Below are 26,466 nucleotides of genomic sequence, written 5' to 3' on the forward strand. Positions count from 1 at the left end.
GTACGACACATAATACGACCTAGGCTACACACACGTAACTTATGTATTCTGAAATGGTTATGGTACATGTTCTTGTATTTTAATTTATTTCATTATTTATTTATATTAGTTAATTATTAAAAAATTCTTCTGCTGCACTTATGATTGTATGCAGTACATTTGATGTGTTGCATGGCCTATTACATCTGTGTGGTACAGATTTATGAATAGTATCGTATACGTATGTTCATCTATTATGCATGACATAGGCAGGAGCATATTGCCCTAATGTTACGTATAGTTTTAATGATATACAATATGTCGTTTTGAGCCACTTACATAGTTAACATGATACCTGTCAACTGTCAACGTATATTCTACATTTTTTTTTATAATAGTCCATTTGTTCTACTCATTGCACGGGGCCTGAAAATGGCATCAATGTAATGCCGAAACTGGTAGCACATATGAAGTTCATAAAATAAATTTCTACAATACATACATTTGTTGGTAAATTATTGCATCAAGAAATACCTGCAACAATCGTTGGAAGCGTCCAGACCGGAGGAAGGAGCGTTATAATCTGGGAAATGTTTTCGTAGCGTTCCCTTCGTGATCTTGACATTCTAGAAGGCACAGTGGATCATCACATGTTGGAGGACCAAGCAGTTTCTTTTTCTTCCACACAATTTCATCTGCTTCTAGGATAATATAGACTCTCACACAGTTCTCAGTGTACGTGCGTGGTTCGAAAAGCATCGGGATGAGTTTACCACTCCAGTGGCCACCAAACACCCGGAACTTAAACCTAATAGAGAACCTGTGGGACCACCTCGATTCTCACCCGAGAAACCTGGCGCAGATGGTAAAGGTAAAGGAGTCGGCGTGGCACCACATCCCTGTCGATACCTTCTCGTATTTCATTGACTCTTCTCGTGTGTGTCTCGAAGCGGTCCGCACAGCAAAAGGTAGTTATACAGGTTTTGACAGATGGTCACATTCAAGTGGCTGGACAGTGTATAATTTAATGTTGAAAGTTAAGCACAATAAGCTAAGTACTACATTATTGTTTGTGTTTTGGTCTTGAGGCAAATAGTCCTACTTTGTGCAACAGTTTGAATGAGAGCACCCAATGTCTACCAACAAACATTACACATACTTTCAAACCTTTTGTAAACTTTCTCTTCCTTGCACAGTTTGTAACCTCCCCACAGTAAAATAATATAAATAATATTCACATTTAGTGGAACCTCCCAACAGAAAAGTTCAGTAACCTCCCAAAAGTAATATATATAACCATAAAATTGACATTTAGCGTAACCTACCAACAGATAAATTCCGTAACCTACCAATAATACAATGTGACTAACCTCTCAAATTGCGACTCCCTTAAATAACCTTTCAATAATTGACTATGAATTTAAACTGGTAAACTTTGGACGTCAGCAGTGCTGCGACATGGCCCTGAAAATTCATTACGAATAAATTGAAAAATCTTACCTCAATTAGATCGCCCAACATGAAATAAAAAATGTTTTACAAATGCATTCGAAATAGATTTAGCAGTAACTTTGCGCAACGGAGTGAAGGTAACAGGTTCAACAGCGACAAAGATGTAGCAAAAACCTCTATTAGTTCTGGGAATCGGTCCAAAAATGTCTACAGCGGCCATGTGTCTCAATTAAACAGGTACAATGGGATGTAACGGAGGAATATGTGAAGTCGTGTCTGATTTAGCTTTCTGGCAGATTTTACATGACGCTAAAACTCGTCGAATACGTTTCTCCATGTTATGTCTCAGTATAAGAAAACATTTTCTGGCTCCATAACGTGCGTAACTTAAATGAGTATACCAAATTAATTTGTTAACAAGTTCGTCAGTAATGCATAATAACCAGTTGTTGCTGTCAGGGTGAGAGCGGCGAAACAATGGTATTGCGTACAGTGTAATGGTTTCTAATGGTAACGTTATTCTTATCTTGCCAAAGGTGTTTAATTTCTTTCCAAACGTTGTCTTTGCATTGTTCCTGTGCTATGGCTCGTAATGACGACGAAATGACGTTTTCAAATGCAACTTGTTGAATATACATGACGCTAAAATTTGCTTGGCAGAAGTTGGTTGAGATGTCTTGCTGATTGTTGCTGAGAGAACGTGATAGTGCGTCTGCTAACAACATTTTGTGTACCGGGAATGTGAACAATTGTAAAATTAAATTCCTGTAAATAAAGTTTCCATCTGCTTAATCTGTCATGTGTAAATTTAGCGGAAAGTAAAAACTGTATAGCTCTATGATCTGTGTAAACGGTAGCGTGTCTTCCATAAAGAAAATGCCTAAATCTGGTAAATGTCCATACAACACATAATGTTTCAAGTTCTGTAACAGAATAATTGCGTTCAGCAGGTGATAGAATGCGACTCGCAAAGGCGATGTTTTTAATTACTGTAGAACCATCTTCTTCAATTTCCTGAAAAAATGTGTACGCCTAAAGCTGTGTGACAACTGTCGGTGGCAATGGAAAAAATTCTAGTAAGATCTGGATGTGATAAAAGTGGTGCATTCAACAAAGCTTGTTTCAGATTGACAAATTCAGACTTTGCTTGGCTATCCCACGACTAAATAGCGTTTTTACCCGTCAACTGGCACAATCTAGGGGTGTCTAAAGCAGAGTAATGAATAAATTTACGGAAAAACTTAATTAAACCCAAAAAGCTGCGTAGTTGTTTCTTCGTCGTAGGTACAGTAATGTCACGTAAAGCTTGAAGTTTTTCCGGGTCAGGCGCAATGCCTTTTGTTGAAATTACATGTCCAAGAAATTTTATAGAAGGTTGGCAAAGTGTGATTTACTAAGATTAACTGTGAATCCTTGTGCACGAAAAGTTTGCAACAGTTGTTCCAGAATCAGATTATGTTCAGACCAGTTAGCTTCTGCAATAAGAATGTCGTCTACATACGTTGTGATTCGGTCTTTAAGTACTATCGGAAGTATAGTACTCAAATCGCGAATAAATGCAGCTGAAGAAATTGTTAGACCGAACGGTAATTTGCAAAATTGATATCACCAAAACAGAGAAAAGCTGTGTACTTTCTGCAGTTCGGATGAAGCTGGATTTACCAAAATCCCGATTTCAAATCTAATGTGGAATAAATAGCAGTACCATGAAATTTCTGTAAAAGTTCTTCTAGTGTCTGTGGGCGATCTGTTTCATTAATAATAATGTCGTTGACATGACGCATATCAAGCACGAGTGGAAGTGAACCATCCTTTCTCTTAACAATATGGAGCGGGTTTATGTACGGACTAACTGCCGGTTCAATAATTCCTTGGTGTAGCATAGCTTGTAATTCTTCCTTAACTTGTTCTCTGTGGATATAAGGAATGGGATAATGTTTAGCTTTAAATGTGTCGTGCTGTTTAACTTGAAATTCATACATAAAACCGGACATAGCACCAAGGACGTTGTCAAAAACTGGAGCTTGCTGTAAAAGAATATTGTGTAGTTGAGTACATTCGTCGTCTGTATTTGCACTGCTTTGTTTTACTTCATCAGAAATCATTTGCATAACGTCATAGTCGGCTTCGTCTGGTGTATTATAGTTGTGTACGTACGTATCTGTGAACAATGTGGAATGACAGTCTGTGTTACGCGATTTAGAAAAGACCTGTGTTCGGTTAATTGCCTGTTCATCTGCAGATAAAGCGTGCTGAAATTCTAATGCCAGTTGTACATTCTCATCCTTTAACATTAAACAGGAATTTTGAAAGTCAATAATTGCGTCATGTTGTACCAGAAAATTCGTACCTAAAATAACGTCTGTTGTCAATAAGGAAACAATCCAAAAATTTGAGTAGAACGTATGACCTGCAATGCAAAATGATAAATGTGTCTGTAATTTTACATCTACTCCTTTACCAGATACTGCTCCTTTTACTTTAGTTTTGCCTAATGGTAACGTAGGATAAATATTCTCTTTGTTGCATTCGTTGAAGGTTTCTTCATTTATAACTGACATAGGTGATCCAGAATCGATTACTGCTGAAAATGTGGGTGATCCAATCTTCACTTCAATGACAGGGTGGGAAACGGTTTCTTGAATAACTGGTTTTTCATGCAAAAGTTTGTCTCGGATGTTGTCAAAAGAATAACATTTTCGTGAACAAGAGTCTATGTATCAAAAGTATTGCTTACGTTTCTGGAAGATTCAATCTGTACTGTATCTAGTCAAATTCTTTCTGACGTGCTATTATTTGCTGGAGGATGCTGTGGCATTTCCACTATTTGTACTGTTCTGTTATATCTTCCTGACGTATTAGGTTCGGGATGATACCTACTGTCTGGTTCATTCATGATTATCTGTTGTTGCGGATGATCCTGCTATTGGTAAGACCGACTGTTACGCAGAAAATTGTGCTAATTACTTTTACGTCCGTCATTATAATCATTGCTATACGGCGCGTTGCAATAGGAATTGAAATGATGTGTCTTCTGTACGTAGTGATTTCCTTGTTGCTGTGCATTACTATTTGGTGGAGCCGACGCTGTACTTGTAGGCGGCGAAACTTTAAAGCTTATTTGACCTTGCAGACTACATTGTTGGTTAGGTATGCTAACCGGCTGATTTTGTTGTTGTAGTGCGGAAAAGTCTCTATTGTTGCCTAACCGTGTCTGCGCTTGCTGATAATTTTGACTATACTGATGATTAAAATTTTGTTTGTTATTAAAATTATGCTGGTATTTCTTGTTATTTCGGGAGTGTCTAATGAAAACTGTCATTTTCGGTAAAACTTGTCATTTCCGGTTTTTTTACTCGTCCTTAATTCTAGATAGATCGATAGTGGAAGAGCTGCTTTGATAGATATAAAGGATAGTAGAAGAGAATGCAGCAGTGCAGAAAACTAAAGATGAAATAGCACTACTACGGCTCGGGGCCCTGTGCACGCTACGGCACATATTCATCGAAGTGTAATGAATCCCCTGAGGTCTCTTACGCGCTGCAAATAAATTTTAATTTCTGCGTTACAGGCCAAGCCGGTGGAAATGAAAAAGCAAACCGTTGTATCCAAACCCAAGAGCGAATCTGTGTTCTGTCATTCTTAAATACCTTAAATTTTCTCACGGATAGAAAGTGCTTATAATGAAAATTATCATCTCTGTATGTCTGAGCAGGTTCAGGATTGTATGATTATCTGTTTGTCTGTGACTTTTCGGAAACTAAGTCACGTACTCTCTGTAAATTACCTAAATTATACTGGCTGTATGAGAGTGAGACATGTTCGGAGAGTGGCGTATGGTGTGTCGTGTAAGAGGCTGAAACATTTTTTATCTCTGTCGCTTCTTGCTGTAAAGATGACAGTTTTCTACGTAATGTGTTATTGGACGAATCTATCTCACTGATTGTCTGCTGTATGTTTTGGAATTCGGGTGTTTGATTAAACGAAACTGGTGACGTATCGTCTGATTTGGTGTAATCGTTATTTTCGAAAACGTCCATACGACTGGCCAATTCATCAATTTTTTCAGTCAGTGCTTTTACGTGATCGTCGTTTTTAGTGTCACAAGCATTAACTTGTTTTTGTATTTTACGTGTGGTTTTGTTAAATTTCTTAACGTCTGATTTGATGGCATCGGGGTCCTGTATTAGTTCTAATTGTTCAAGTCTGTTGGTCACTGTCTGAAAGGCTACTGTGTGTGTGTCTGTTTTTGTTTTAAGATCGGAGATTTCGTCATGCAATTCGGTGTTCAGCTGTTTGATTTCGTCTGATACTGGCTCTGAGCACTATGGGACTTAACGTCTATGGTCATCAGTCCCCTAGAACTTAGAACTACTTAAACCTAACTAACCTAAGGACAGCACACAACACCCAGCCATCACGAGGCAGAGAATCGTCTGATACTGTAGCAATATTGTTGTCTACGTATGTTTTTGCCTTCGTAAACATTTTACGCTTATCTTCCTGTCTGTGCAGTAATTGTTTCCATGACTTGTTTCTTTTCTTTGTTCTGTTCCTGTATGAATTTACGATAACGCGCTTCAGTGTTTTGTAGGTGGTGATTAAAACGTTCGTCAATTAGGCTGTTTTGTTGTTCAAATTTCTTGTCGACTTTCGCGTCCAGCGTGTGTGAAAGTTCTTCAGACATTAATTTAAACTCGTCGCGCAACTGTGTTGCGTTTTCAGAACATTGTTTAGCGACTGCACTAATTTCATCTCTAAGTAATTTCGTTGTGGCTGCATGTGTATTGCGTATCTCTTCACTATTATTCCTGGCACAGGCCTTAATTTCCTCACGTAATTGTTTTCTAGTTTCACTACATTGCTCCGCAACGGCTGTAATCTGTTCAGTAAGCTGTTCAATTGAGGTGTCAAGTTTTTCATTAATTTGTTTGAACGACCTGTCGTGTTTTTCATTCGACTGTTTGAAACTTTCATTAAGTTGTTTGAAATTGTTGTCGTGTTTTTCATTAAGTTGTAGCAATAATGCCATAACTCGATCCATGCCAAAATTAGCTGCTGTATTCTCTGTGCTGTGTTAAGGTGTATCTGCATGTGTCACGTTTTGAGTACCGGTAATCATTTGGTCATTGTCTGATTCACATAAAGGTTTGCTAATCGGATGTGCACTGTTGGTCACTACATCGGAATTAAATAAATTTGACGTGTTTTGTGTATATTGTTCTCCTTCGTTAGAAACATTTATCTGTTCACTGTATAAATTTTGCAGATCGGATGTGTTAAACTGGGCAGCGTTCAATGTAACGGAAAGTGCCGCGTCATCAATTGTCGTTAAATTTACAGAGGACAGAACTGAATTGGTTTGCTCATCATTTAGATTAGAATCATTACTGGTGGTCGGTACGCAGTGATTGTCTGTAACTGTAGGATTATCATTAAGACACTGAGTGTCGCTAGTATTATCAGTCAAATTATTCAAGTCGGCTTTTTTACTCATTACGGATCGCGATGTACTGTTAGCAGTTTTTCGCGGCATTTTCACAAGTCAATGATAAGCACAAAATCAAACAAAGACAAAACAAAAATGGAACAAATACAGTGACAACAAAGAGCAATAAATTGCCGATGATCTGTGAAAGAAAGGGTGACAAGTCAGTAAATGCGTTGCGCAAGATGCAAACTACATTTAGCACTAGGTAAATAAGACCAAATATATGACTACTTCTCAGAAATTCACAAAAATACGATCCTGGCCGGTTGTCGACAAGTGTAACCTCTCCACAGTAAAATAATATAAATAATATTCGCATTTGGTGTAACCTCCCAACAGATATATATATATAACCATAACATTGCCATTTAGCGTAACCTACCACGACCGGCCCAGCCAACACGATACACCAGACTGCTCGCTAGCAACTACTTACTCCAACTGCTACTGACTCTGCTCTTACTGCAGTCAACACTCTGCTCTTTGGTCTGAGATTCTCTTATAGATTACATATCGCAGGCAGCGCCTGAACAATCCATCGAAATTACATCTGCTGGAGTGCGCTAGCAACAAATTCCTTAATCATGGACCTCTTACAACTTTAATGTCAAATATGTAGCACTTTAACCCAATTTTAAAATGATCAGACATTTGAAGCTTTTGTATACTAGGTGTTTGAAGATATATATAAAGGGTTTTAAGGCTTTGTAGAATTTATTGCAATCAACTTCCAGTCAAAAACACATTATTAAAAGAGCCCCCCGAAGATTTGTTTGTATCCCTGTACGCTAAGAAAAGAATATGGAACGGTCAAACGTGACTGAAGAACGTGTTGAACATGCGAGAGTCTTTAGCGCACAGTCCCAAGAAATCATTTTGGAAAGATAGTCTTGAATTATCAGTTCGATTGACGTCTGTGAGAAGACTTTTAAGGAGACACTTACAACTACGTCCTTATCGTTTGCAGCTGTCACAAGCTCTAAAGCCCGGAAACTACAATTGATATTCCAACTTTTCAAACGAAATCTTTTTCTATTACGATGAAGATTTTCTGGGTCGTGTCGTATTCAGTGATGTATCAACATTTTACAGGAGTAGAAATGTGAACAAACGTAATGTGGGCATCTGGAGATAGGCAAATCCCGACGAGATGGTACAGTTGCAATAAGACTCATCTAAATTACATTTTTCTTGCGTCATATCCAGGCGGAACATTCTGAACATTCCTTTTTCTGTGAAACAACTGTAACTGATGTTTCTTATGTTTGATGCGCTAGAACTATTGCTTTTACCTCAACTGGAAGAAGTTGAATCACAGAACTTTACTTGGCAGCAAGATGGTGCGCCGCCTCACTGGCATAACTTAGTAAGCGACTGGTTAAACGACGTAGTACCCAACCGCTGGACTGGCCGGAAGGGCCGGATGACAGAGTTTGTTTTGCCTTAACTCCGCGTTCACACAATATCTGATGCCGTGCGAGTTTTAGCTAAGGAGGTGAGTGGTCCGTGTTTGGACCCTCTCATAGAAATAAACTCAGATTGAGTAGGAAATGTAATGACAATCACAAAAGTAAACTCAGTTACCTCAAGGAAGGCAAAACCAATGGTCATTTATTAATGCTACACCTTGTAAAGCCAACATTTTCTGTGTAATTCCTTAAATCAATGTCCCATATTCTGTGTGTGTGTGTGTGTGTGTGTGTGTGTGTGAGAGAGAGAGAGAGAGAGAGAGAGAGAGAGAGAGACAGAGAGAGAGACATTTGCACAATTACAGTATTACAGTAATCGATAGCTTCTGCTGGACAGTGATGTAAGGGTGCTCCAAAGAGAGCAACAGCTAGTCGAAACTTGAGGTCTTGGTCAAGCAGAGATGAGTAAGGTTTGTAGTAAGAGGGGAGCTTAAGATACTTTGGCGGACTTCCGGTGGGGTGGGGTGGGGTGGGGTGGGGTGGGGTGGGGGGGGGGGGGAGAAAGAATGCTGGGTGATGTCTATTCTAAAGCACTCTGGCAGAAGACTTCATGGTGAGTGGACGTGTTGGGTAGCTCCGCTATGAAAGGTGGCATGGCTGGTGAGATCACCTTAAGTGAGCCACAACTATACTGTTTTATTTCAGTGTTAGGAAATTAGGATAGGTTTTAAATTATGATGCGTGTGTGAAATATTTAAGAATCTTTTGAGTATTTTAAGATATCGTGTGAAGCTTTGTACTGGTAAATCTCTGAGTCGTGTTGCATAAGAGAACGATGAAATTTTAAGACACAGTTGGTAAAGCTTAAGGTCAGGCTATATCTTAAATTAAGATGCGTGTGTGAGATACCATTCGTGTTTTGAGATTGAATAGAATAACACGTGTGACTTATACATTCATTGTGCACGAGCGCCCCAGTGGCGAGAACAAGGTATGTGTAGTGTGTTTCCACGTTTGTGAAATTATTATATGTTCTGGGAGTTTGTGTTACGTGGAAGAAGGGAACAGTAATCACGATTCCGAGATTTAATTTCAATAGTAGGCTAACACGTGGACTTGGTGACCACTTGGTAGACAATATGTAGATCCACCGTTTGGTTAATACAGTGAATTAGTTAGGATGCTAGAGAGTTTCTTCTTGTTATATAAGTTGTGAATTAATATATTGTAGGGCGATTTTAATAATCATCATGTGGGTAATGTTTATGAAGGTTCAAAGTAACACGAGCGTTCGATCTTACAGTCCAGGGAATGCCACGTTCCTTACGTGTATTAGCCTGTCTTATTAGCATGTGAGTAGCGAGCTCATTATTCCATTCCAGGAAAATTTCTCTTAGTTATGCTACACGTGCGGCTTCACCACAGGAACAGAACCCTAGTCGGCAGTTTGCGTAAGGAACCCTCTTAGCGTTAGAGTCTGAAAGGAGTTGGGCTACGAGGTAAAGTACCGCGTTATGCAGAAGGGCAGAGGCTGCACTGGGCCGAATTCTGGTCGCTCCGGGGAAATCCGCCAACTTGGAGGCGAGCAGAAAGGGGTCCGCTAAGCGATGTTTAGCGGCTCGTTAGTGTGCAGAGCTTTCGGCCAGACCTCTGGTAATTTAGAATCGCGGAATGCACCTTAGCTCGGAACTCCAAAACGAAGTCCAGATAGCGTTCGACTCTGCTTCTTTACTTGTAACTTGTTGCACCATACTAATCGTGATGCATGAAATAAAATCCGGTGTGCAATAAATGTATGACTCTAGCACACAAGTACTAACATGAATGTGAATATATTCAGTCCTCATTCATTACCTGAGTAAATTATCCGTCGGCTTATAACTGTAAAGGCACGCAGGAGACTGACATTATTATCGAGATGTTAAATGTTGCAATCAGTAAAATAAATTAATGTTAAATTCATTGGTATGCTATTATTCCAAACACGTAAAATATAATCCCGTATTTATAATGAGAATGAAAATCAGAGAATTAATTGTCAGAGAAAGAAAGAATGGTAAATAAGCTAGAAGCATTACAAGGAGAAACCTTTATTGACGCTCCACATGATGAGGAATCTTTCTACTTGTTCCATTGACAAAGATATTTTCATGAAACGAACTTTCCCCGTAACAGGAGCCTTTAAAATACACTCCTGGAAATTGAAATAAGAACACCGTGAATTCATTGTCCCTGGAAGGGGAAACTTTATTGACACATTCCTGGGGTCAGATACATCACATGATCACACTGACAGAACCACAGGCACATAGACACAGGCAACAGAGCATGCACAATGTCGGCACTAGTACAGTGTATATCCACCTTTCGCAGCAATGCAGGCTGCTATTCTCCCATGGAGACGATCGTAGAGATGCTGGATGTAGTCCTGTGGAACGGCTTGCCATGCCATTTCCACCTGGCGCCTCAGTTGGACCAGCGTTCGTGCTGGACGTGCAGACCGCGTGAGACGACGCTTCATCCAGTCCCAAACATGCTGAATGGGGGACAGATCCGGAGATCTTGCTGGCCAGGGTAGTTGACTTACACCTTCTAGAGCACGTTGGGTGGCACGGGATACATGCGGGCGTGCATTGTCCTGTTGGAACAGCAAGTTCCCTTGCCGGTCTAGGAATGGTAGAACGATGGGTTCGATGACGGTTTGGATGTACCGTGCACTGTGTGTCCCTAATTTGCTGGGAAGTGGCGGTGCGGTCCCCTACGGCACTGCGTAGGATCCTACGGTCTTGGCGTGCATCCGTGCGTCGCTGCGGTCCGGTCCCAGGTCGACGGGCACGTGCACCTTCCGCCGACCACTGGCGACAACATCGATGTACTGTGGAGACCTCACGCCCCACGTGTTGAGCAATTCGGTGGTACGTCCACCCGGCCTCCCGCATGCCCACTATACGCCCTCGCTTAAAGTCCGTCAACTGCACATACGGTTCACGTGCACGCTGTCGCGGCATGCTACCAGTGTTAAAGACTGCGATGGAGCTCCGTATGCCACGGCAAACTGGCTGACACTGACGGCGGCGGTGCACAAATGCTGCGCAGCTAGCGCCATTCGACGGCCAACACCGCGGTTCCTGGTGTGTCCGCTGTGCCGTGCGTGTGATCATTGCTTGTACAGCCCTCTCGCAGTGTCCGGAGCAAGTATGGTGGGTCTGACACACCGGTGTCAATGTGTTCTTTTTTCCATTTCCAGGAGTGTATGTACAGGAATCATTCAGAGGTTCATGAAGGATCATGGGTATGTCAGCTGACTTATCCGACTTTAGAAACAGCATCGTTGCAATAATTACTCCAGACGTACTGATCAAGTAATTTAGAAACTGAATTGTTGCAAAACTAACTCCTGACGCACTAATCAAGGTACGGGAAGAATTCGTATATCGACTCGATGTGTGACGCATGGTGCTCCCATTGAAAACATGTAAGAAAAGTTGCTCTTTAATTTGCTGTATTATTTATAACCGTAAGTTTCTACAAAGCCTTAAATCCCGTGTATTCAATCAGAAACACCATGCAAGTGGCAGTGCGATTCGTTGAAGAACCTGAGTTTACTGATAGAATTGTAAAAGAGGTTCACAACCCGTAGAGGGTTGGTAGCTAGACAGACTGGGTGCCAGCCAGCCGGTGTGGCCGAGCGGTTCCAGGCGCTTCAGTCTGGAACCACAAGAGCGTTACTGCCGCAGGTTCGAATCCTGCCTCGGGCATGGATGTGTGTGATGTCCTTAGGTTAGTTAGGTTGAAGTAGTTCTAAGTTCTAGGGGACTGATGACCTCAGATGTTAAGTCCCATAGTGCTCAGAGCCATTTGAACCATTTTAGACTGGGTGCCAGATCAGTAAATAGATTATTCTCCTTTGTGAAAAATTCAGAAGGGAAAATTGTCGGTTAGTTGCTGATGCACAACGTGATAATTTGCAACAGAATTAAATTTAATTAAGATCCCAAGACACTTCTTTTTAATGTTATTTTATCCATGTAGACTCTTGTACACTCCACGGCTGTTAATGATGGGGTGAGTAACGCAATCAGACTCAGATACATATTAAATGTTTTACATCCAGAATGGGATTTTCACTCTGCAGCCGAAAGTGCGCTGATATGAAACTTCCTGGTAGATTAAAACTGTGTGCCGGACCGATGCTCCAATGGTAGAGCACTTGCCCGCGAAAGGCAAAGTTCCCGAGTTCGAGTCTCGGTACGGCACACAGTTTTAGTCTGCCAGGAAGTTTCAAATGTTTTATTTACTACCATAACCGGTTTCGGGCTGCCACGTCCATTTTCTGATAGCTAATGTTTTCATTTACATAGATGTGTTGACCAAAAACGTATCGTCTGCTCCTACAGTGCGCCAAGAATATTTGAATATTTTGTGCCTCTATACGAGTTATTTCATCAATAATATCACTCCAGAGTACTTGCATTTATTTAGTTATATGTGAAATATTTGAATTCTCTTACAAGTGTTCCAGTAGATAGCGATTTGTTATTTTGTAATCCATGTGGTTATCCAGGTCGATGTATATGTTTTTGGATTGCAAACAACACAGTATTGTAAATAAATTATTGTGACATATTTCATAATATTCTTAATGTCAGTCGTGAACATAGCACATGTGCTATACATTTGATGATTTTGTTTTCACCGCGAAGCAGCGTTCTGACATTCCACGCTCCGACTCGTAGAATGTTACAAAGATGCAAAGGTATCATTCATTTTCTATTTCTAAGGATGCAAACAGATCAAATAAGTTGTGCGTGGGATGTGTAAGATGCAAAATGTTAGTAAAAGGTGAAAGTTTGCACTCTAAGAGAGTAACTGTCAGCGGAAATTGTGACGAATTGCTTTAAATCCAACTGATTGCATACTATAAATTAGACATATATGTATACACATTTATGTATATAGATATTTGATCACTGCAATTTGCAAGTTCGTTACAGGAAATGCAACATTAAAAGGCTGGAGAATGGGATTAGAGCAACACAATTTGTACTATCTTGTACTGACATATTACCAGTGATTTTTTTGAGAGTTGCGACTGTTAGCTGTCAAATTTGTAAATTTCTGTTTGATTTCTGTGAACAGTTCAACAAAATTAATTACAAATTGTTTATTTGCACTCATTTAGAATGTACTGGGGTGAACTGTAGCTTTGAATATATATATATAATTCTTTCAATAGATCAGTTCTCTTCCCTTTGTTAGTGGTATCTAATACCAGTAAGTTGTTATTAATTTTAGAAACAGAGTGACCATATAGATTCATGCGAGTGATTAGTCCAGATTTATTTTCATTTTCTGCTCTAAATATCATCGAGGTGTTGACGATATTATACGCTGAAGCTTCTATGGGTCTATACCTGACATTAGCTGGGGCACTGACACAAACAGTTTCGTAAATTCCTAGATTTTTCAAGGCATGCTGTCTGCACGTGTCACTTGCACTTCGCTGCTGGAGTCAACAACTTCCCTGTCGGTATAAGCAGAAGGTGTGAAAGGCAACCCAAATGAAATTGTTCATTTTTCTGCAGCCTGGAAACATTTTCTGATTCAATACCAGATACAACAGTATTACTCACGTAAATAAAAACAGCTCTAAGAGCAACGACGTGACATTCATACTCGGCCAACAGTAGCGAATTGCTCACTTTCTCCCGATATTTAACAAGCGTGAGTTAAGGGCCACTGAACGAAATTGCTGGCGGCATGGCGTCCCGAACATGGCAAAGACGATACGCAGCTGTGAGTAGCTACAGCGAGCGACGGAACGTAGTGACGCAGCCAATCTTGCGCGCCTGTTTGCGAGCGCAGGCGCCATTTGCCGCGAAACTGGAGGCGTAACGGCGGCCAAACGAGATAACGAGACAGGCGCGGGCTAAGGGCCCGCCTGTGAGGCCATGCCGGCTTTGTGGGCCGTCGGCGACGTCATCATTAGGGCCGTATTCTTCCGGACGCCACGGAGCAATGGGTGAGGCGATCCTGCTATCGCGCGCGAGCCCTCGAGATATTTATCCGCGGAGCTTGCGTTGGAGGGCAGCGTCGTGGTCTTACGGTCTTGGGACGTGTGTCTTTTGACGCGAAGAACAGGTCTCCGCTACTATGTGGACTTGGAAAGGAAACTGTATAAAGCTTGTGAAGATTGCAACACACAGAAAGAGTACTCGAAATGAAATTGCGAAGACGTGTAGAATAAAGTATCAGTAATAAATGATTAAGACCACAGGAAGATGAGTTTCTTCAGTATGGCAGCCCCATACGATGTCAGTCCAAATCGTTTAGAAACTGCATTTATAATTAATAGAGAAAAGTTAAGATTGTAGTTTTAATGCTTCAGGTTCAATACATCCCCCAACCCCCTCCCACCAGCAATCCACCCATTTGAGGAAAGCGTAGTGCTAGTGAAATGAATGTGGATAATAAAGTATGCGGAATCCCGATAGTATATTACTGAGTACCTTGCGTTACCTGGGTATATATTTATTACTATCTTCTGTTAGCCATCTCTTCCTTCTCCCTGTCCTCATCTCACCTACATCTACATCTACATCCATACTCCGCAAGCCACCGGACGGTGTGTGGCGGAGGGTACCTTGAGTACCTCTATCGGTTCTCCCTTCTATTCCAGTCCTGTCCTTCTCCTTGTCTATCTGCGCTCTTCCCGTGTATCTGCTCATACCTCCACCCTGATCATTTGCACATCCCTCTCTCTCTCTATCATCTCCTTCTGGCCTCCATTTCCTCTTCCCTTCTCTAGTTCATCTCCTCTTCCCCTCTCTACGTTCATCTGCACACCTCTTCCCCCAACCCCCCTTCTCTCTATCCATTTCTTCCTCTCCATCTCTCTGCCACTCATCCCGCCACTCTCTGCCCACCTCCTCTCCTTCTCTCTATTCATCTCCTCCTCTCTCTTTCTCCGCCCTTCTCAACCTCTTCCCTTTGTCTGTTCATTTCCTCCTCCTCCTCTCTGCCCATCTCCTCTTCGCCCTACCTTCTCCTCCTCTCCTTATCTCCAGCTATCTCGTCTTTCCCCTTCTCTGTTCATCTCCTCTTTCCCACCTTGTCTCATCAAGTTATCGTCCCCACCACAATAGCAGGCTGGTAGCTCTTACCCCAGAAGTGTTCCTTGCCAGGTAGTAATATGTGTACCAAGTTTGGCTGAAAGCGATCCAGGGTTTAGGAGGACCTTTTCCCGTGATTATGCCAAAGTACTCAAATGTCACATATATTTCCTTTAGATCTAACATATGTAAGAAGTAGACATCATATCTTCTGAAAAATGTGTCGTCCAATGATATAATTTTGTAAATAAATTCAGAGGCGCATTTGGATGGTGTCTGCAAAATTCGTTGGAAATAGAGTAGGAAGTGAAGACTTGCTAAATCAAAACGTCATGCAGTTTTTCCACTCATCACAGTGATTATGACGTTGTATCGTCAGCATTGTGTGTTGTACATTGATATAATTTTGTAGATACATTCAGCGGCATATTTGGATACTGATTGAAAAATTCGTTGGCAACAGAGTCAATAAAAAAACGTTTTTCACGCAATCAGTGTTTGTTGTCATATATCCTGAAGTATATGTCGTACAGTGAGGTAATTTTGCAGAAGCATTCAACTGTAGTTTTGAATACTGTATGCAAAGTCTGTCATGAATAAATTTAGTAGTTAAGAAACAATGAATTAAAACATCATGCTTCATGCAGAAATTTTACTACGTGAATTACCGAGCGAGGTGGCGCAGTAGTTAGCACACTGGACTCGCATTCGGGAGGACGACGGTTCAATCCCGCCATCCTGATTTAGGTTTCCCGTGATTTCCCTATATCGCTCCTGGCAAATGCCGGGATGGTTCCTCTGAAAGGGCATGGCCGACTTCCTTCCCCGTTCTTCCTTGATCCGACGAGACCGATGACCTCGCAGTCTGGTCGCTTCCCACAAACAACCCCAACTACGTGAATTGTGAAAACTTAGTAATAATTAACATTTTTCCTTTCATCATTTTCTGGAAGATATCAGCGGGAAAAAGGCTTGTAAAGGTTCGAACTTTTGTGTAATGTTTGTTGCAAATCTCTATGTGCTCTCATTCTGAAATACTGAATGAGCAAAGTCTGCAAATTTACCCGCGTTTTTCGCCCTTTGACAGGTAGGTGGTTCATATCTCCAGAGCGGCTTTTTTTAAACAGTAAGTACTATGTGTGCCCAGGTTGGTTGAAATTGGTCCACTGGTATATGAGGATATGTGGAACACATAGACATACACACGTACAGGGTTATTACAAATTATTGAAGCGATTTCACAGATCTACAATAACTTTATTATTTAAGATATTTTCACGATGCTTTGCACACGCATACAAAAACTCAAAAAGTTTTTTTAGGCATTCACAAATGTTCGATATGTGCCTCTTTAGTGATTCGGCAGACATCAAGCTGATAATCAAGTTCCTCCCACACTCGGCGCAGCATGTCCCCATCAATGAGTTCGAAAGCATCGTTGATGCGAGCTCGCAGTTCTGGCACGTTTCTTGGTAGAGGAGGTTTAAACACTGAATCTTTCACATAACCCCACAGAAAGAAATCGCATGGGGTTAAGTCGGGAGAGCGTGGAGGCCATGACATGAATTGCTGATCATGGTCTCCACCAGGACCGATCCATCGGTTTTCCAATCTCCTGTTTAAGAAATGCCGAACTGGCATTCTGCTTTAGCCTTTTCCGTAAGATTTTCCAAACCGTCGGCTGTGGTACGTTTAGCTCCCTGCTTGCTTTATTCGTCGACTTCCGCGGGCTACGCGTGAAACTTGCCCGCACGTGTTCAACCGTTTCTTCGCTCACTGCAGGCCGGCCCGTTGATTTCCCCTTACAGAGGCATCCAGAAGCTTTAAACTGCGCATACCATCGCCGAATGGAGTTAGCAGTTGGTGGATCTTTGTTGAACTTCGTCCTGAAGTGTCGTTCCACTGTTATGACTGACTGATGTGAGTGCATTTCAAGCACGACATACGCTTTCTCGGCTCCTGTCGCCATTTTGTCTCACTGCGCTCTCGAGCGCCCTGTCGGCAGAAACCTGAAATGCGGCTTCAGCCGAACAAATCTTTTTGAGTTTTTCTACGTATCTGTAGTGTGTTGTGACCATATGTCAATGAATGGAGCTACAGTAAATTTATGAAATCGCTTCAATCATTTGTAATAGCCCTGCATGTTTACCAGGTTTTCACAGCGATTCTTTTTATACGGCAAGTAATATCTCTGCCGAGGTTGGTTGCAATCGGTCCATTGGCTTTCGAAGAGAAGTGGAAAATGTATTTTTATAATATGTGGGGTTCTGGACAGTGATGAGGACAGCACATATAAATTTATACATAATTGGTTTCACGAAAATTATTGCGTGTTGTACTACTTCTGTTTTCCTCTTCCTTCTCGCTCATTCTCCCATACAATTCTGTTAAGCTTCAGCCTGCTCCTCAGTCACTAAATTGTGATATGATACTACATATCCCTTCTTGGATACGCCTTTGAATCTAAAATCCGATTTCGGAATCTCGACCTGACCTCAATGTCATATAAATGAAATCTTTCCATATTTCTCAGCTGACATTCAAAAAAAAAAAAAAAAAAAAAAGGTTCAAAATGTCTCTGAGCACTATGGGACTTAACTGCTGATGTCACCAGTCCCCTAGAACTTAGAACTACTTAAACCTAACTAACCTAAGGACATCACACACATCCACGCCCGAGGCAGGATTCGAACCTGCGATCGTAGCGGTCTCGCGGTTCCAGACTGTAGCGCCTAGAACCGCTTGGCCACACCCATCCGCTGCTGACATTCCACGCTCCCACTATTAGAACGTTACCCTTTCGTTCGTTATTGCATGTTTTCTCATTGGAAACTACCTCTCTGTAGTCCCTTCCCGGAGATCCGATTGGGGGCCTAATCCGCAATCTTTTGCCAATGGAGTGACCATCATGACACTTATCACTTTTCAGTTACAGACCGCATGTTCTACACATACACGTCATGCAGTGGTTTCCATTGTCTTCTGCACCCTCGTGCTGTTAATTATTACTGATTCTTTCACAATTTAGTGGCAGTTTCCCACCCAAAGGGCAATGAAGAGCCCCGAAAGTCTGTCTGCTCCTTCTCTGACAAGGCCGGTAGAAGAACGAAGGTGACACGCCATGCCGGAAGTCTGCCGTCGCTATTGATGACGGTTTTGTCCAGAATTTAAGTGGTAGGTTCGAACCCGGAATGCAGAACGTTTAATTTCTAGTCAAAGGCGTTATTTCTAGACCATAGGTTAGCCCTGTCTTTAACAATTTCAATGTTCACAAATGTTCCATTGACCCAAAGGGGAAAATTTATGACACATAATCTAAATGAGTATCACCTACCAGAGTATTATCTCAGTTGAGGACAACGCTGAGTCTGGCTTCATGTTACCAGCAAAGGAAGCCTCCCAGCTGTCTTTTGTCCAGCCATTTCTTCCGGAAATATAGTTGATATCCTCGTTCTTATGATAGACATAAAAATTATACAAATATAGCGGCTATTTTTTGGTGTTGGTCTTAATACACCCTCACTTTCACAATATTAGCAAACGAAATGAAGCAAGCATACCTGCATATGTTTTCAGATTTCAGTTCAGATACTATTTACAACAAAAAATCTCGTATTAATTAATCATGAGACATCGTAGACAGCATCTTACTCCAAAAAATAAACAGAGTTTGCGAAAGTAAGGTCCTTCTTAGATTACAGTTTTGCATTAAAAAAATAACAGCGAAAGAACAGAATACCATTTAAAAACGTACTTAGTCTTTATAGCCTATACTAAAGCTTAAGGATCACGTTCAAAGAGGGAAATTACGTAATATAATGAAGGGTGTTGTATTTTACCGAGACTTTTTAATTTATAATTAGGAGTGGAAGAACGGATTATAAATTTAAGATGCCGGACAGCATCTAACGAGGAAATTTTATCATAAAACTTAAACTTCCTAACGACGAGATGCTAGTTGCGAATAGTGAACAAAGTTTACAGAGAGCTTTGTGTGAAAAATATAAAATAGCAAAGCAATATAATACAAGCATATTGACGAATAAAATAAAATCAGTGGCACTCCAAAGTTAACAACGTTTAAGATTTAAATTCATATAGCAAACAATACGACTGAACTAGTTAACACCTTCAGATTCTTGGCCTGTGACATCACATATCACACCGCAGTTGATATTGAAAAAAAGTGAAAGAATGGTAGGTCCACGGCAAAAGTAAGCAATGGAAAAGTGCTGAAATATTACAAAGTTATAACAGTTTCCTGCGGGCTGTGTACAAGTGAAAACTATACTATGAAGTTCAGAACTCATAGTAGATTCAAAGCAGCCGAGATGGGATTTTTTACAGCATTCCAGGGAATAACAAAAAGATGCAGAATGAAGTAAAAGGCAATTGCTACAGCGCATTGCCAAAGACAGAAAAAACTTTAGTACACGCAGAAAAAGGTGCATGGACCAAGAAGCCGCAACGGAAGATTTAACTTTAAAAAGAACAGGTTTTTCCTTATATTTATTTCACATTACAAAAGTCAGATCTTTAATAGGGTTCATCTTCGATACAAATGATGACTTTCAGTCTGGTTATCAAGAACCAGATGACTTCAGCTCTTGTCAAATCTGACAGCTGCTTCTGCTTTAATCGTTACGTAAAATCGTAACTTACAATCGAAATGAGAAACTATCATGGCAAAATACAATAATAAACTGAACAAAGCAAATTATAACACCAAAAACACATAAAACAAAGTACGGTTACACAACTAGAAGTAACTGACGCAGCTGAAACCACGTTCGAAACAAGAAATACAGTAGAAATTGACAAAATGCTAAAAGAAAGAAGAATAATTAGGAGGTGCTCAAATTAAGAATATTAAGTACATGGGCAAACTTCAAATGAAACAGTAACAAGAAAACACAACCCTAAATCAGTATCATTAGGAAGAAACGTATCTCATTGTTCGGAGATATGATTAGAACACAAGAAAACAGAATTAGTAAGGGAACAATAGAAAAATTGTGGAATTGTTAGAGCAACATAAAATCGAACACAGACAGTGAGGGAACTACAAGAGAACTCCAAAAACAGTAGAAGACCTAAAAAAACAGAGTATCAGAATACTGTAAGACTCATAAAACCTAGACTGCAAACGAATATCAACAAAAGGGCTACAGGCAGAGTAATCTCAGAGGAAGAAAGAAAGAAAATACCTAAACTACTGAAGAGGTTTTGGGCAGACAGAAGAACAAAACACCCTTCATATAATAGTAAATTATAATAATCCTTGTATAACCACTGTACTATTGAATTGTCTTATTGAAATATTATTGATTTATTTATTATTTATAATCAGCAACTTGCAAAAACCTTGGTATAATTGAGTAGAGTGGTCTACTGAAGGCCATAAAATAAAAAAATAAAAATAAAATAAAAAATTAGCACCAACCATTATGATCACTATCCCGACTCCACCATTAAAAGGTTAAATTTACTCTGTACACATACGTTACCACATGAAATGTTTTTTTCATGGATGATGGTATGAATATATATTTACTATTTATAGGAATAATGTAGAATGTACTGTTATTCAATTCCAGTAGGATAAATTAAAAATTTTCATTGTCATGCGAGTGACCGAATGCAGAGAAATATCGGATTGCATCTCAGAAGGATGTGAAAAGCACCTCACAGTGTGTGATATGAATCAACCCCGTTTCAGTTCCGGATGTATCCTGGGAAAACAACCGAGATGACTCCATATTAGCCCGAATTTCATTAATTTCACCATCATGGTAATTTCACAAAATTTATCTCTTGGGATTTAATACCGTTTCTAAGTATAACGGTCTCTAGATTTTAAAAGTAAGCTTTTATGGATGCATGGAATATCGTGTATTTTTTATCCTCTCTATAACTGATTGACGAGATTCTTTACAAATCCAAGAGTTCAACTCTAACGTTCTCTGTTCTTTCGCTCATCCATTCTTAATAGCCGTGGAATCCTACAAGAACGTAAAAACTGAAACGTAGATATTTTTATGGAATTGTATTGTATTGTCGATACTGAAGACCTAACGTGTTCTAGTACAGAAAATATCTTTTAGGTTAAACTTGTTCATTTATTGAAGAGGGTATGAATTTAGCATTTTGAGATCCATATATTGCCAAGATCAAGATGATTAGTAGGCCATATAATCATAACCTCAAGGGCGTTAATCTTTACTAATAGTGAGAATTAGAATGTGATCATTCACTCATTTTTGGCGAAGCTTATACTTTACAAGATGTAGATACAGATTTTGGATTTCTGCCGAGATGTCATTTTTTCCTTACGCAGAATTTTGACAACATCGGTAGTACAGGTTTCGTTGCTCGCTGTTTGGACTCTAACCAAACAGTTTGGTTGGTGTCCAAAAACTGAGCAAAGAAATATGCACTCGACGTCTGACGAAGAAAATTTGGAACTTGTCAGAAATTCCTAATTTTCTGACATGTAATACTACTGGTATATATCCAGAAAAATTGTAGTACAACCTTAAAATTATTTCAACCTTTTTTTACTTATTACGACGAATACTAGGCCATCTAAGTATCACTACAACGTTGTATACATATCATTTCTCTCTAGATAAATGCTCTACAGTGTGTGACATGGAACGCATTCAAACAATCTTAAGCGGAAATCAGACGAGAGAAAGATGGCACAAGATTTGTTTTGATAAACACATTAGCGTATAAAAATCTATTTTACTCGCAACAGTTACACGTGATTGCGGTATAGATTATAAATGCCTACAAAATATCTCGTCAAGTATCATTTCTTGGAGTCTTTGTGTAACTGTTTTCAAGTACGCTATCAGCAACATCCAAGCTTATTTTAAAAACTGAGGTAGCGTAGTTATTATCTCAAATATAGACTTGGAGGAGCCCAAATATCAGTGTTAAAAATGAGATAGACTTTATTCTCTCAAACATTCCGCAGATTGTAAATGAGGTATCGATGCTAAATCAGTTCAACACTGGCAGTGATCACCGTATGTTGAGAGCAGGGGTCGAACTCAATGTAAGAGATGAAAGGAATAAACTTACGAAAGGGAAGAGAAGTGTAATCAACCTTAAAAACATTCGTCAAAATTCCAAGAAGTCCCCCAGAGCAAGTTTCACTTAACTAAAGATGGAGCTTTGGCGGAAATGATTGTTTCAAGTGCACAAGAAGTTGGTGGCCTATGCCAAAAGAATAAACAGCGAAAGGAATTCAGTGTCAAAACTGAAAATCTTTTACAACAGAGGAGAGAAATGAAAATCCAAACCGATCGTGACATGGTAGCGTATCCCGAGCTATGTAAGGCAGTGTGAAGAGAAATGAAAACTGACATACAGAAATTCAGTGAAGACACCTTACGAGCAAACTTAGAGTTTAAAGTCAGCCAAACGCAAACTCACAATCGGTAAAAAGCAGATCACAGCACATGATGGAAATGCCAGTCGAATCACTGAAAAGGAGAAGGTTTTCAAGGTCATCAGAGATTTTTATAGCAATTTATATACAAACCAAGGGAAAATTTGAGGATATGTAAATTAAATGATGTACCTAGAGTTCCAGATATACTCCCATTGCAAGTCAAGTGTGATCTAGATAGCATGAAGAAGGGAACAGTGCCAAGTGATAAAGAGCTCAGTGTTGACATCCTGAAACTGGCAGGAGAGGTGGGAATAAATCACTTTGCAAAAGTATTTACTTCCTGCATGCACTATGCCCAAACCCTCTATCATGGGACGAGGCACAGATTACACTGATACACAACAAAGGAAGTATTCACAATATAAAAAAGTATCGTCCTATAAGCTTGCTCTCAATTTTGTACAAAATTTACAAAATGATCCTAGTAGTGGTAGTTTCATTCATCTGTAGATCCTTTTTTTACAAGGATATAGAATATATCAAAGTATTTACAAGTTTAGTTCAATTTAAAATAAGCTAATTCATACACACCTGTATTTACAGACTTCTAGTTAGAGACAATCATTAGATTAACTCCTAGTATACAATACTTTTTTTACAAATATCTTGGGGGTAAGTATTTCTAGAAAGAAAAAAAAGGAAAAACAAACGTGAAGTGAAGGTGTTACGTGGAATTTAGTATGTTTTATAATCATTACTATTATTATTTATTTTTTACAACATTTTTTCATCAAACTCCTACTATGTTTTATCTAAGTAAGCATTCAATGTATAAAATGTATTGCATGAACAGGTACTTTTTATCTGCCTTTTTAAATAAGTGTATTTTTTCAATTCCTTGGTAGAAACTGCTGTTTTGAGTTTTACGTTTATTTTTTCTTGCTAAATGAAAGTTGGGTCTATCTGTTGTGGCTCGGTCATGGACTTAGCTGTTTGTGCAGTAATTACCAATGTTATTTTTGATGTGTACAACTGACTGGTAAGTGTATTCACATGGAGCAGTTAAAATCCCCATCATTTTGAACAGATCTTTACAATGAGCTCGACTAGTATTTTTTGTTATTATTCTTATGGCTCTTTTCTGGAGGTTGGAAATTGTGTTCATATTTTGTGCATTTGTTCCCCCAAAAAGAATTCCATAGCTAAGAACTGAGTGTACATATGAATAATATGTAATTAAATGACACTGCTTGTTACACACTGATGATAGGATTCTAAGGACATAACATGCTGATGACATTCTGTTTGCAAGTACCTTTGTGTGTTCAGACCACTTTAACTGAGAATCAATATTCATTCCTAGAAGATATGCATTTGTTAAACAGTCTATAGAGGTGCCATCTACATTTAATTTAACATTGTCATTTTTCCGCTTCCAACTGAAATTCATGGCATTAGTTTTCTTTATGTTCAAGTGATGGACCAATCATAAACTTCCTTGAGAGTTACATTTGCTTTCTGGGCAAGGAGTTCTCTTCTTTTCTCAGTGACTATAATATTGCTGTCATCAGCGAAGAGAATTTTTTCACCATGAGTAACACTACACGGAAAGTTATTCATGTATGTCAGGAACAGTATTCGTCCTAATATGCTACCTTGTGTACAGTCAGGAATCGCGCGACCGCTACGGTCGCAGGTTCGAATCCTGCCTCGAGCATGGATGTGTGTGATGTCCTTAGGTTAGTTAGGTTTAAGTAGTTCTAAGTTCTAGGGGACTGATGACCTCAGAATTTAAGTCCCATAGTGCTCAGAGCCATTTGAACCGTTTGCTACCTTGTGGGACCCTAATATTGACGTATTGTGGTTCTGATAAATGTTTTACTAAATGTTTAGATCTATTTGTAGTATGTGTTATCTCTACTCTATGTTCCCTATCTATTAAGTATGATCTAAACCAGTAATTAGCTACCCCTCTTATTGCTAATGCTTCTAATTTATTTAATAGAATCTTGTGGTCGATTGTATCAAACACCTTAGAAAGCTCCAAAAATATGCCTGTGGCACACTCATCTTTATCAAGAGCATCAAGTACAAGTTTTGTGAAGTCTACTATGGCTGACTTCGTATTTTTGTCACTTCGGAAACCAAACTGTGATTCGCTTAAAAGATTGTATTTATTCATGTAATTCATTAATCTGCCATGTTAAATCGAACTAGTTCCAGCCTAGATTCAGCCCAACTTATAGAATAAGCAGGATTCCGAAGCAATTTTAGCACTATTGACCACATTCTGATCGTTAGTGAAGTGATAAGCAGAGCAAATGAATACCAACTGCTCTCTGCATTGTCTTTGTTGATTTTGCCTCCGTTAGCCATATATCTGTCCTCCAAGCTTTGAGTGAGCAAGGAGTGTGACCAGCGTACATTGAAGTGCTCAGCAGTATCTACGAGAATTCTTCAGCTTAATTAACCATCGGCGAATCAACTCCAGAATTCCACATCGTGAGGGATGTCAAGCAAGGTGATCCCATCTCCCCAAAACTGTTCTTGGCTGCTCTGGGAATGGCTATGTCAAAGCTGAGTTGGTAAGGTAAGGGAATTAGAATCAATGGAAGAAGGCTTACCAACTTGAGATTTGCTGATGATATTGCCTTACTGGCCAACGACTTCGCAGAGCTCCAAAATTTAGTTACAGATCTTGCATCGGAATGTCAGTTGGTTGGCTTGAAAGTGAAGCTTTCCAAAACAAAAGTAATGTGCATCAAATGAGTCCCAGCTGGAGATGTGAAAGTCAATGACAGTCCATTAGAAGGGGTCAGTGAATATATCTACATTGGCCAGATTATAATGTAAGATGTAAGGCCAGAAATCTATCAGTGCATCAAGCTTGACTGGCAAGCATTTGGGAGGAATTCAACAACATTCAGATCAAAAATGTCAGTAAATCTGAAGAAATCAGTATTTGATCAATGCATTCTTCCTGTGCTGACGTACGGTTGCGAGACATGGACACTGAACTTATTTACAAAAGGGAAACTTAGACAGCACAGAGAGCCATGGAAAGATCAATGCTGGGCTATACATGAAAGGATAGAAAAAGGACAGATGACATCTGGTCGGTGACGAAGGTTAAGAACATTTTAGAGACAGTAGGCTCCTTGAAATGGCAGTGGGCTGGCCACGTCGCGAGAAGAAAAGTTGGTAGGTGGACGAAGCTAGTACTGGAGTGGAGTCCGAGAGAGCATCGGAGGCCTAGAGGAAGACCACCGGACAGATGGAACGAAAATATGAAGAAGATCGCTGGTAGCACCTGGCAGAGAACTGCCCAAGACCGTTCCACATGGAGAGGACTGCTGAAAGCCTACCTGAATCCACGACTCGAAGAGGCCATATCATTTAATGATTCAGTTGGCTGATGATGATGATGATCTCAGATATTTTGCTATTATTATATGCGCTTTAAAACAAACAAATTTTTTAATTTTCGCGAAATAGTTTCTATGGAAGGATGCGAAAGTACAAAAGTAGTTACCTTCAGACTGAAGTTGCTAAATAAAGTAAAGCTCAGTCTTTGGAAAATATCTGAGAAAGCTACATCAGCCTGGAGGACAGTCAGGAAAT

Source organism: Schistocerca cancellata, chromosome 3, assembly GCF_023864275.1.
Source record: "Schistocerca cancellata isolate TAMUIC-IGC-003103 chromosome 3, iqSchCanc2.1, whole genome shotgun sequence".
Lineage (NCBI taxonomy): Eukaryota > Metazoa > Arthropoda > Insecta > Orthoptera > Acrididae > Schistocerca > Schistocerca cancellata.